Below are 14536 nucleotides of genomic sequence, written 5' to 3'. Positions count from 1 at the left end.
GTGCTGCAACCTCGGAAGCATTGCCGATGGTTTGGCGATACCAGCGTGATACTTATTTGAGGTATTCCCAAGGGTCTCTTAAATGTCGTATTTTTCTATGGTCTAACCTTTTAGCGGCTAAAAACATATTTAGAAGATCTGTAAGGCATCATAATAGTGGTATTTTAAGTTTTCTCACTATTAAATAATATTTTATTGTGGTTTCAAATTTCTAAACAATTATTTAACCGTAATAAATTTTACTGTAAATATCCAAAAAAAAATACGTATTTTTGATCAAAAAACTGTAACCTTCAAAAACGAATAAAGTTTTTAAAAGATTAATGTTTTCTAAGTTTATTTAACACTAGCAAATACCCGGCATGCTTTGCTGCGCCTTAAAAGTATTTTTGTGTTGTTACTTCCTCTATGGCCTCATGCTGCAAAATTTGTCAAGTGTACCAGGAAAAACATTTTATGGCAGAATTTTGTTTAACCACTCCACCACGTTGTTGCTACCGCGATTTTTGCGAGTTATATCTATGACTTTAAGCATGTAAATCTTAGCCCGTTTTCTTAGTCACGAGTTTTCTTAAAATTCTTATCTCATATCACACTTATGATAGAGAATCAAAAATGTGTGGCCCATGAGATTTTTTTCCGTGCTTTTTGGAGGAAACTATAATTTTTTGCATTTTATATTTTTTTTGTAAAAAATTTGTTTTGTCGTTGATGACATTCAAGCAACAGTATCTTGTAATGGACTTTTTATAAGTGACCGCTACAAGACATTGTCTGCTATAAGTATTTGATAGGAGTACACCTGCATGACATTGTCACCAGTGTCATTGTCAGCTATAGGCCGTTTAGGATTCACAGCAAGTACGACGATGTCACTAAGTCCTCATTAGCGACGATGTCACCGGTGACCATTTTCGCTACTGGGTATTTGTAAACTACTACATAGAATGAAGTGCCATGTCATAACTGGGGCGGTTCAGGGAATTCAACATACAAACACAAATTTGACGGTATCATGTTACCTTTAAGCCGCAAAGTATATCGAACCTTAGCCGCGGAAATAAAGTATGCGAACTTTTTTCAAATTTAATTTTGATGCATAAATGCGCTTAGAGCACCTGTATCAAAAAGTAAGTTAAAAAAAAATATATAAATTATTTTAGCGGTTAGAGCTAGATATGTCGACTTTCTCCGATACTCTTCCTTATTTGGAAGTCTGAAAAATTGGCAAATAGAAGATCTTTTGCTAACCAAGATAAAACTTATTTACACATAAAGCAGTATGGTATTTTATATGTTGGCCAAATCGAATAAATTGAAAATGTCGACTGATGCCAAGTCCTTCTCGAACTGGTAATTTTATCCTCTGCCACCACCAGCGGCCGCCGTGTTTCTCGTAGATTTACAAAAAATTTTATTTTTTATTAATATTTTATATGATTTTTTTTTTCAATAAGAAATTGTTAAACCGCTCCTGAATTTTGAAAAGTAAAATTGTCATTTTGAGTTCGAAACCCGCTTAAGTACCCCTCCGTTTGAGTACCCCATTTTACCTATAATTGTCCCCTTTTAAGTGCTCTTTTAAATAACCTTAAAATATTTACATACATATTTTGAAATTCAGTAACAGCGTTACACACCTTGGGCAAAAAAAAAAAATTCTAAAAAATCAACGGTAATTTTTGGCCACTTGAAACTTGCAAATTATTACACTTAAATTGAATGGGCTATAAAACACTATACCTACTCAAAAAACACTTAAGCTTAGGTTTATACGGTATTTGTTAGGGAATTGACTGTATTTTTCAATCGAATAATCTTAAAAAATAATAAACTAACATAAGATATGTCCAACACTATTTGTATATATGTATGTATGAATATATACATACATATATATTTTAAAGAATTTAATTCTTGTAAAAATTACATACCATTGATTTATCTCCTTTTTTAATAAAGTTTTTCTTTATTTGTTTCATTAAACGTTTAAGTTTTATTCAAGAATTTACATATTTATCGAGGAACTTAAGCGGGTTCTTTCAAGTACCCAACCCGCCTAAGTACCTCGAAAAGCTGTAATTTTTCTCGAGGTATTTAAGCGGGTTTTACTGTATATGCTAAAAAAATCTGCTACTGCTAAATTTTAATTTTCATAAATAAGTTTAATTACTCTCTAAAGAAACAAAAAGGTTTGGTAAAGTCTTTTCAAATATTTACATTAGGGTGCATTATTCTCCGAGCCAAAACATAGGCACTGTACAATTTATTATATTTTAAGACTTTCGCCACAATATTTCGGACAAACATTAATATTTACATACGTGAGTTGCCGTCAAGTTCTGACAATCTCTAAGCTAAATTTTCCTCGCCTAAATTCCTTAAATTAAAAGCAGTGAAGCATAAAAGTATTAGGTGTATGAAAAAGTAGCAGATGCAATGTGTATTCAGCCAAATATGGCAATACGAGGGGCAAGTGAACCCTAATGTGCATACAAATGCTAATATTTCAAAATTTTTACGAGCATATTTTCGCTGTAAATACAAAAGAAAAGTATGCAAATCTCTGTCATTCAAACGTCCTAAAATACTTATTTCCTTAACGAAATAGATGCTTGTGCTCGAGTAGTATAAATATAGGAGGGATTAGCAGCAAACTATAGAAGTTACTCTACTCGCAAACTTTAAAGCGCAAAGATGTTGCTGGTCGGCAAATTAATAAGCTTTTTACTCTTGGCAGCAGGTACTGTGTCCACTGTGCATTTACATTTAAATAGCTTTTTTTCATATATCCATCTACCCTACAGCTCTGTTTAGTTCCGCAGAATGCAGGCCACAGCTCGAAGGTGTCGTAAATGATTTACTTGATAATGTGGTTAATCTCTTGACTGGTGTTTTACGTAATGTAACAGATGTGTTAGCTGAAACTTTGCCTGAAGTTGGTGGAATTGTTGAAGGACGCTGAGCACGCCTCCTCCTCTTACATTTACATACATGTGCATATGTAGGCACATCAAAATGTGCTCGATATTTGTAGTTACTTGTACGCATTTGATGATAAGTATGTAAAGTAAAAGTAATAAAGTTGTATACAAATATCCATAACAAATTTCGTTTTTGCTAAGTGTTTTGAAAAAGATTCTAGGACTATTGACGAAAAAAAAAAACGCTTGCTACATTTTTAGGTTATTCTTTTGGTGCGATTCGAGAATTAGGAGGACCGACCACCCCGGCAGCTGGGCTAAACTGGCTATTGGGAATAACTTCTTGATCGTACTCACACGGGTGGTACTTGCGGCAGGGTTATGAATTCTGGGGTGCACAACCATCACACAATTGTCCAACTTTGATCCAAGCGAGCGCATCCTAGAATAAAGCACAGTTGTTTTGCCTCTTCACTATTGTTCACCATCGAAGCCGGACTTTCTGCTTGGGATGTACATACATATGCGGAGAGCAGTTATCTGCCACCGAGTGCTAGTGATGGCAAAAAAATTTTAATAATCGATTAATCGGTTAATTGATTAATCGAAAGCATTCGATTAATGATTGTAATTAATCGCAAGAAATTAACCGATTAATCGGTCATTTCGATTAAAATCGAAAATTAATAAACACCATTTATAAGTTATAAAAACTGACTGTCAACTGACTGTGTCAAGATTATAGCGCACGACAAGATTTTTTTTGTTATTTAATTTTAGTTATTTTTTTCTGAATATGGCTTATTCTTTAGCAAAAAAACGTATAAATATAAATACAGTATATTTTGCTTAGCTGCCCATCCTTCTTTGCACGAAAAACTTGTGCACTTAACCGAAAAAAGCACTTAAGCAAATTTTCTTTACTACTTCAATGAGGAAGGTATCCGAATCCCTATGAAACCAATTAATGGAGGAGCACTTACCACGTAGAAATTACCGCAAGCGAAATTGTTACCGAATGGTATCTAATTATCTATATAACTACATTAATTGATAGCCATTTTCGTTGTTCTGCGAGATGAGCAAAAAAAAAAAAAGGCTTGTAAAATTAGGTAATTGTAGGGCCAGTGCAGGTAAACCTAATACTTTCTTTGATAGTTAATAATAGTTGCACAATTTTTAAGGCTGGTATCGCCAATGCGCAGGTATGTTGAATGCATCTATCGGAGGAGTTTCCTTATAAATGTTAAAAATAATGCCGCTAGTGCGCATTCTAGGGTAGGTATCTTAAATGTGCACATAAGCATAAAGGCAGCAAAGCAAAATATACTGTATATCAAACTTTGTGCAATATTAAAAAAAATAAACAAAAAATTCCAGCTTTTTAATTACATTTTTTAGAACGATTTTCAGTATGCCGCTTTGTAGCCCATTGAATTTTTGTATGAAAAATTCCAAGACTGAAGTATCTGGCACTTACCGCTGATTTTTGGTATTTTTCTGTTTGGTAATGGTGTTGCTTATTTTCTTCCATATAAAAAAGAAGAAAATGCGCAACACCTAATTCGGAAAATAAAACGAAAATACGTGCATACCTGGGTTGTGATTTTTTAGTAGCTATTTAGGTTAAGCTTGTGTTGCGGTTTTTGGTAAAAATATCATTTAAAAAATTAGCAGAATACGAGATTGTAAAAAACATCCCAACTTATTTTGATTCATACATTATTGTGTGAGTAAATTGGTAAATTTTTGATGGTTTCTTTTCGATTATTTTGAAAAATTAATCGGTTAATCGCTCGATTAATCGAAAGGAAAATTTCGATACAATTAAATCGTTAACCGAATGAAAATAACCTATTGTAATCGGTTATTCGATTGATCGTGCCATCACTACCGAGTGCTCAGTGATGGCGTTGGTGTAGCTTCATTTTACCAGAAGAGTATTGAAAGTCGCCCGCTGTGGTATAGTGGTTAGCAGTTCGCTACCATTCTGCAGGACCTGGGTTCAAGCCTGATGCAACCCAATATCAAAAAAAAAAAAAAAGTTTTTTTTTTTTTAAGATCGATCGCCCCTCGGTAGGCAATGGCAATCCTCCGAAGGTATTTCTGCCATGAAAAATAGATCCACATAAAAATACAATCGACGTTCGGAGTCGGGATAAAACTGTAAGGGGAGAAGCTCGGCCAAACACTAACATAAATATGTATGTGTAAGCGCCAATCTGTTATTACCCGCCAGACAATATTTGTTGCCGGAAATAAGAAAGCTTGTCGCCCTCAGCAACAAATTTATTGCCGGCAATATCGCCATCGTATCGATTTCTTATTACCAGTCGCTCTAAAACGTCCGCCGCAGGCAACTCGCCTGGGCGAGTCGTTTTCTTTTTACCTGAATGAGTCGTATTTGTTATTGCCACAGGCGATATTTAAATAATAATTTCTTGCAACAATTTTATTCTTGTTTAATATTTCATTTGTTCTTGAACATAAAATTTTAATTTGTAAACGAAATTAACTATTTTCGTCCCTATGGAGCTGCCTATTTTTTCAATCTTTTCTTGCGCATAAATTATATGTTTTTGAAGAATCCTCTTGACGCGAAGTTCATCAGTTTGGGAATTTTGGAAAACTATTCCAATTCTGGCGTTTCATCCTCATTCTCGAAGAAATATTGGCCGATAACCGCACCAAACAGTCCATCTGGATGTGTGTAACTGGTGCTGGTGTGTTTCCCTTGGATTTTCAGAGCCCCACAACCTTCACTTTTGCTTGGAGTTGTACTTTACCGACATCAAAACATTACCAATCAATCAATTTGTGTGGCTAATTTTGTAAAACGAATAGCGTATTGTAGTCGTTGTTGGTGGTCTTGCTGTAAGTATCCTACATGATTTTCCAAGAGATTAACTATAAGATGCAGAAAGGAAATAACAATAATATTAAAAATTAAAGAAGTTTTACATATTTAACATTGCAGGGTCTTATTTGGCTCACCCTATACATATTTCAAACGCGGAAAAAGTTCATTTTCACCTGCAGGTAGACGCTTGCTTAGGGGCTATAAATTTGTATGGTAGGAATGGTAATCTCAGGATCCCGGCCTTTTTAAGGTCCCAAAATTTCGGGGGTTTTTGGCAAATAATCACGGGATTTTCGGGATTTGTAATTTGCACTGATGGCAATAATAAAAACTCCTTTTCTTGGCCAGTTTTGGCTACATTTCTTTTTTTATTTAATAATTAATATTTTTTTTATAAATGTCGAGCTCATTATACATATAACACCACGCGATGGTAAATTTTAAACACAAATATCAATATATTCACGAGACCATAAGCCAAATATAGTAAAATTGCGTTTTTAGTTTTTCACTCTGGCGTCAGTAATTCAAAAATGATTTAAATAATTCGGAAAAATTTGCTTAGAGAAGAAGTATGGGTATCAAATTAAAAAGGAAATCCTGTAGAACTTAAACAGATTCAAGTTTTGGTTCAGAAGGACAGGTCAATATCGAAACTGTCCTTTTAAAATTTTATCCTTGAAATTTCGCAATATTTGTTTTGGAAAAAATTATATGTTAAGGACTTATATAAACTCGACAACTTTATCAGCTTAAAAACCTAAAAAAAATTAATTTTTTAATTGCACTTTTTTAATAATTTTTGGAATTAATCATATCTTTGAAATAAGTCCTTTAAAATAAATCCTGATGTCAGAGAGAAAAAAAAATCGCCACTTTAAATAAAAAAGTAGGTTTCAACCCCCTTTTATTTATTATTTATTTTACGGTAGGAGAGCTTCTCAAACAATATAGAAGCATTGTTTTCGATGCAAGTTGTTGAAAAGTACTGAATATCTAAATCCCGGTACTAGCCCCGGCATTGTGATAACGACAGCCCGAAAATCCCTGGATGGGTAAAAGCTGAAAAATTAACATCCCTAATGTATACATATTTAAGTACGTGTGATTGGTAGCGAATCACTGAAGTTACTCTATTCGCATACATTAATGCGCAAACATGTCGATATTCAGCAAATTAATTTGCACTCTACTACTGATAGCAGGTATTATGCGCACACTAAATTTCCATCTAGATAGTTTTTGTATATACATATATATTAGACTGCACTTTATTTTGCATATCGTCGGCGATACTGCTAAACGGTCCATGTCTATTAGTACCCTGGACACTTAGATGGTCTCTTACTTGCACCGGAATGCATCTGCAAATCGTTACACCCTAATAAACGAATGACACAACTGTCTAACTTTGGCTGATGAAAATGAGCGATTGTCAGAAGCGATCAGATACAGATAACAGATCAATTAAGCACTAGAGGTAATAATTGACATAGAACGTTTTTGCAGTAACACCAACAATATATTCATTAGGGTGCCCCAAAATTTTTTTCTTCAAGCCGCCCCCAGATCTGAAGGATATCAAAAATAAGGATATAGATTTTTTTTTTTAAATCGATTAATATTTACCCGTGCCGCCGGGGCTTTGAAGTTTCCCATGTAATTGGGGAATAAGACTATTTCCCTTCAGAAGTTTTCAAAAAATAACACTATGTATGATGTTCATTTAACTAAAAATTTTACTTAGTGTCATATACAAAAATTAGTTATTTCATGTTTTCGTAACCACACCACGCACAGCTCAGTGGATGTGTTTAACTTTTTTTGCATTCTACTCGATGTTTTCTGAAGGATTGTGGTTTAAAATTTGGAAAAATTGGGTTGCCAGATATTTGAAAATTTAAAATTATTTAAAGGTCAATAAAATATTTAAGTTTCTTCACCAAAACTAAAAGCATTTGAAGGTATTTGAAAATATTTTTGAACGGGATTGCCACCTTTCTAAAAAAAATAAAGCAATCATTATTGAAAATGCAAGCTTATTTGATACCACAATATGGGTAGGGTATCCCACGAAAGGTGTACGCATAAGATTTGGACTAATATGTTTTTAAATAGAGCTAGCTAAGATGAGATAATTACGTAAGTTCAGTGAAATTATGCCATATTTATTTTTTGCACATTCAATAGTTTGACATGGTAGCTACGATATATCGCACTCATTTCAAGTTTTTAGATAGGTGCCGACTCTATCCAGAAATATGTAGGGGTAAAGCTTTATTTTAACACCTTTTATTTGAAAATCAAATTTTACTTAACCGCATCTAGCATGATTAAAAAAAAAATATTAAAGATGAATGACAACTCTATCCGAAAATATATGTGAATTAAAGTACATATATATTTATAAAAACCTTTGCTGGGAGTGCATAAACCTTCCATTTGATAACAATATTGTGGTATTAAAAAAGCTTAAATTTTTCAATAACCGCTGTCGTATTTTTTATAAAGGTGGCAACCCCGTACAAAAAAGTTTTTAAATCTCTTCAAACGCTTTAAGTTTTGATGATGAAACTTAATTATTATATTGAGTCTTTAAATAATTTTAAATTTTCAAATATCTGGCAACACTATTTTTTTAATTTTTTACCATGTACCCACAGAAATAATCTGTGGTTATGAAAAGATAAAATACTAATTTTTGTATATAACAGATAGATTTATCGGTATCCAATACTTTCGATACTCGGTACCGAATTGTTTAGGCTTCCAGTAAGAACACATATAGACCAAAAATAAGGAATAAGAGAGATTCAGGAGAGCTTAGCCTATCAAAAACCGAGTATAGGGGCTAATAGAGCTTTTAATGCTGATTCAAATGAAAATTTTTCCGTCGTCACAATGCAGAGAAACATTTTATTTTTCTAGATGAATCGGACGATGTTATCTTTGTAAGCCTGAAAAACTTCTTCTTAAGGGTCGACTTTATTTTGACTATGAATACGCCACATTGTTATTTAGGCAATATTGTACATATATATATATATATATATAATAGCAATAATTTTTTTTCTTAACGGGAAATGGATTTTATGTCGAAAGCTTGTTGTGTATATATAATCGGTATTGGGCAACGAAAAGAAAGTATTGGGTACCGAAATCTTGCTGAAGTATTGGGTACCGGCAATTCAGCACATCACTAAAAACAGTACAAAACTCCAAGTGACACAACTCAAAGTGATAATGTATGCATTTACAGGTCTATTCTGCGCTGGTAACATAAATTTTGTAACCGGTAATTAAAGTGTCTGTCAATTTTTAAACCTTTTTCGCATTCTGTGCGCTCTTGTAACCGGTAAATTTGGTTACCATCTCATGAGCTGGTAACAAAATATTGCCCCGTGAAATATGCAACACAAGAATTTCCACAAATCTCCATAGCTGAACTGCTGAATATTTTCACTGCATTACCAACGTACATAGAATCGCGGTGACAAGAAGTGGTAACATTTTTTGGTAATACAATTTTCCGGTCACAAAATCTTCGGTAACGTGCAGAATAGACCTGTTAGTGTTTATTATTGTTATGTAAATTGTAATTTTGTATGTAATTCTCTTTTTTTGGAATTAACTAGTAATCCTAACCATCCTCTAAGCGGTTTACGGAATCTTTTTTTTAAATTGTTGTTTAACTTAATTTTATTTCCTATTAAAAAATATAATTAGTCCTAGGTTATCTATTATCTTGAAATCTTCGGGGCTAGCCGAAAAGTGGATGAACTTTAGGAAAGTAACATTTTCAGCAGCTCCGAAGATGCTCAGAACTACTTATTAAACAATTTTTTTTCAACATTGCGAAAAACCGAGTACCCCTCTGACCAATTTCTACTCTATATGAACGAGATTTTCAACAATTTTGTAAAATTATGGCGTCTCAGAAAGCATAAATAAGTAAACACAAAAAAGGTGAATAGGTTTGACATGCAATGTGCGCATTTAGTTAGCTGTATCTTGGTTAAAATCCCAGTACAGCATAGCTCAACCAATTACCTCAGAAAAATTTATTTATTTCTAGTTATGTAGCAACTAACTTCAAATTGATGTATAATCACCTAGCGGCCTCATTGATATAAACCAAATGCTTACACTTTTGATAAATATCTTTGTAAATAATTCAATATTAGTTGAAAAATCATCTAACTTTGGGAAATTAACCATTTTAGCATTTAATACTAAGTAATTTTAAATTGGTTGAAAAGAGATCTGCAAAAAAAACATACTGACTTTGAATTTCTTTAAGCCAAATGCAATTTAAAGTAGTTGAAATCAAATGCAGAGTCGGATAATTGACAGATGCCTAGGACATCGCCATGTCAAAGTCAACAGTACGTTCCAAGGAAGAAAGCCAGATCTTCAACTAGTTGTGGTGGGTAAAAAACTGGTGAAGCATCGATATTGATATGACCTCTTGATCTACTCCAATTCTGAATTTTGCATTACTGTGACAGAGATATTGGTTTCTTAGTATGAATGCATCTACGTACAATCATATGCATGTATGTATATATACGCACATATTTACATATGTCTGTGTATGTCTTATTATTTATTTTTGTAGGTATTTACATTAGGGCGGTCCTTAAAAAAAATCAAATAAACGATTTTTTTTCAGTCTCAACCCCTCAATCGGTAATACCGCGGTCAAAGACATAATAATAACACATAAATTGTGGTCCCGATTTGAGACGGTAAAGGCGTGTTACACACTCCAATCAAGACCTAAATTTATATGTGACATCTTCGACTATAGTAGTATCGATTTTGCGTATTAGATAAAAAAAAATAATTTACATTTTTTGAGCCTCCATAGAGGAATTTGAACTTTGCCCCCCGTGTGAAAGGCCATAACTGCCTCCATTCGACCAAGATTTATGTGTGATAACTTCGACTATAGTAGCTTCAACATAGGGGTTGCGGTTTAGGAGATCTGATGTAAAAATGTGCTTCATACATTTAAGGACCACCCTAATGTGCATACATACATACATACATATAAACGCATGCCTATTGATGATTTTAACCATTTCTGTATTTGTTGTTTCTGTTTTATGATAGAGTGTTAAGCGTTTCTTAACAAAGTTTCTCACGTCCCACATAATTACGGCAAACGTACGTGAAATCTGTAGTGAATGAGGACCGGGGGGAGGAGTGATGGAAAATTTGCAAATATTTACTTGCAGTTGAGAAAATACGAATAAATTGTATATGTACATATACATACATATATACACGTGTGTATACACATGTGAAAAAATAGAACACGTCAATAGTGAAAGAGATTTCAAGTTCAGTACTCTAAATAATGTATAGACTACAATAAAATTGCATTAAAATAAAAAAAATATTAAAAATAACATTCGATTTTACAATTACAGAGGGCAATTTACGGCAGTCCGATTCTGAACTTGTGACCACATAATTGCAGATTTCAGTCTTTGAAGTGATAGTTTACTGAAATTGGAAAACAAATAAGACTGAAGCAAGCATTTCCGAGGTGCTATAAACTTATTTGGGAAGTCCAGTAAGTCGGTTTAATGAAAACCATTTAGAAATTCAGTCTCAAAATTATTAAATATAGCGAACAAATAAGGCTCTGTGCCTTCTAAAAGGCTTTTTTCAAAAGACTTCGTTTGTTTTGATGCAGCAGCGGAGTAGAATACAGGCTAAACGAATTAAAAAAAATTTATTTTTACAAAGCTTACACAAAAAAACAAAACCGATTGCAATTCTCATATAAATGTTTAAGAGTACCGCTAATTTTCTCATGATCCAATGATACGATCTAAACTACCTACCGATCTAAAACACCTCTGAGTTACCAGCTTTCTTTTAAAAAATAATTATAAAATTCGGTTGGCGTGGTCCAAAGTTATGCTGTAACATATAAAAAATAAAATAAAAATTCCAAAGTATTGATAACCTCCTGCTTTTTTTGAAGTCGGTTAAAGAAATTAAAATAAAATTCTTAATATAACCTTTTTTTAATCGCTAAACATCGATTTAACTTCATCCTTAATTCGGCAATCAAAAGAAAAATGTTTTATTGGAATAATCGAAATATTTTCTTAACAAAATTTCAGAATATATAAATTAAAAAAATTCACAGTTTTGCCCAAATAGGTGGTAGAACACGACTACCTCCCATGCATCCTTGATTTTAAATATTTAATTTTAACTACAATTATAAACAGAATAAAGCGAAAATTGGTAAGCTCTGTGGCAAATTTCATTTTGTTCAGACCAAGGACATGACTAAGTACCCCCTATATATAATTTTTCTCCAAGACTAGATTTTAGCTACATTTGTCATCAGAATGTACTAGAAACTAATAATAACTTATAAAGGTAAACTTTTTAACTTTTGAAAATTTTTTACTACCTCCCTTAAGAATTTTAGCTGTTGAAAAAAGTTTATAATTTAATAATTTCTTTAAAAAGGATCACAATAGAAAACATTTCTAAATTTTCTCAATAAATAAGATTTCAATTTTAATCTATAATGTCGTCTTCTAAAATGTATATCTCAATTTCTTTAAATTCATATTTTATTTTTTTTTTTTGAGTGATGATAGTTACGGATCCGACATTAATAACAAATGAGCCATTAGATCTCACGTCCTTTTTCTTGTATGGGAAAATCGCACATTCCTTATATTTTTATGACTGGCTGCTCAGCTTCTTCGGACAAATACAATAGAATAAAATAATAAAATTTTTAAAATATTTGTTTTTTTTTAATTTCTTTTAACCTATTGACAAGTTTAAGTGTTCCAAAACATCCCACCCATGTAACTACTAAAACCTTATGAACCGTACTTGGCATTTAATACAGCCATATTTAACTAAATTTGAGTTTCTAGTAATATTTAGCGGCTCCTTAAACGTTCTAACATTAACCGGGATTCCGCAGCACAAAACTCTTAATATTATGTCAAAACTATCAATAAGACTTCTGTCAATGCCCGATATTTCATCTTACATTTTCTTTTGTTTTGTGACACGAGATTTTTATATATTAGTTAATATTTTTGACTTTGTAAAATTAAAAAAATTATATGTTTTAAAAATGTATTGAATTTCTAATTTCCGGCAGAAAATTTAAATTTTTTTTTCTAAAACTGAACTTTTTCTAAAACTTAAGTAATATAGCTTTAAAAATGCATATAATTTTTACAGTTCCCAACAGAAAATCTAAAACTTTCTCACAGATTCTATTAAAGCGTACCAAAATATTAAATACAAAATTAGGCAATCTTAATTTTTTTTTTTATTTCACTATACCAAACTTTAGCAATTTTGTGAATTCCAATAAAAACTTCTCAAAAGTTTTCGATAGCACAAACAACTTTTCCATAAGAAACATTTACCAAAAATTATTTATTAGGGCTCGACCCTATTAAGCTGGCATTTCAGGGTACTATTTTATATATATATAAGGAAAATTTGAAAGTTTGGGGGGGACTCGAGCAGCCCCCTGCCCCTACCTGGCTACGCCCATGTTCTCATATTTTCTCTTATTAATATGCCCATTTTCTGAAATTCTGAGCTATAAATAAAAGAATATGTGCCAGCAGTCTCAACGCCGAGAATTAGGTGGCACATTTTCGCATAATTTAGATTACTTTGGTAGATATGCATTTGTACTGAGTTCTGATTTTATTTGTATATATACTTAACTTTCATGTTGCACAAATGTTATCTTGATTACGAATGGCCGCTGTGATTTTTGTTGTCATTACTTTGGTTGCCATAGTTTTTTTATGATTAGGTTTGCTACGTGCCACATAAAGAGGAAGTATGATGAACTTTTGCGAGAATTTGTTCGAGGTCATAATTTCAAATTAACTACATATTATGATTTAGATATGCAATATCAAGTGTAAGAAGAATTGGGTGGTATACATACATTAGGATGTGCCCCAAGAATAAATGTATGGAAAATAATTTGTTTGCAAATTTTGTTATGGACTACCCTCTATATTAGTGCCTTTACTCTAAATTACGTACATATGTATTTATGAACTTTTATGGCCGAAGGATAGCGATAACTCGTGCCCACTTTTAGTTGAAGTTTTAGTTTTTAATTTTTTTTACGTGGTCCACTGTAGGTATATGTATGTAGATATCGACGTTATCAGCAAAACTATCGAGAAAATATAAATATTGCAATCGGTCCGGCAATTGAATAATAGTTAGAGAAAAACAAGCATTCAGTTCAAAATATGGGGCCATTGAAATTTTTAACCCCTCCCTCACCCTGTCAGCAAAAAAAAAGAAAAGTTCTTATCTGCCTCTTCCCTTCCTATACTATTGAAATCGTTGGTGTATTTTCTGTTAATAATTTGTTTTATTTATTATTCATCACCAACAAACTTCAAGTCTAGAAATCAGAACCTTATACGCTATATTGCAGACGTAATCATAATAAGAAGCAACTAGTATCACACCGAATTTCTCAAGAAGCCTCCAATTCATCATTCGGACATTTCTCACCACAAAGCTCTCTATTTTTCAACTCACTCGGGAATAATTTTCATTGCATTTATTATGCAAGCGTACTTTTATTTTGTTGCAACCATCAAACTGTCAATCAATTGGCATTTCAATCGAGACATTTCGTTTTCGCAAATTTGTATGTTTACACATACAAACATACATACATATGTACATAAGTACATATGTTTTTAGCTTA

This window comes from Rhagoletis pomonella, unplaced genomic scaffold (assembly GCF_013731165.1).
Source record: "Rhagoletis pomonella isolate Grant_MI unplaced genomic scaffold, Rhpom_1.0 Rhpom_scaffold_00013, whole genome shotgun sequence".
Lineage (NCBI taxonomy): Eukaryota > Metazoa > Arthropoda > Insecta > Diptera > Tephritidae > Rhagoletis > Rhagoletis pomonella.
Note: the sequence above shows the minus strand (reverse complement) of the source record.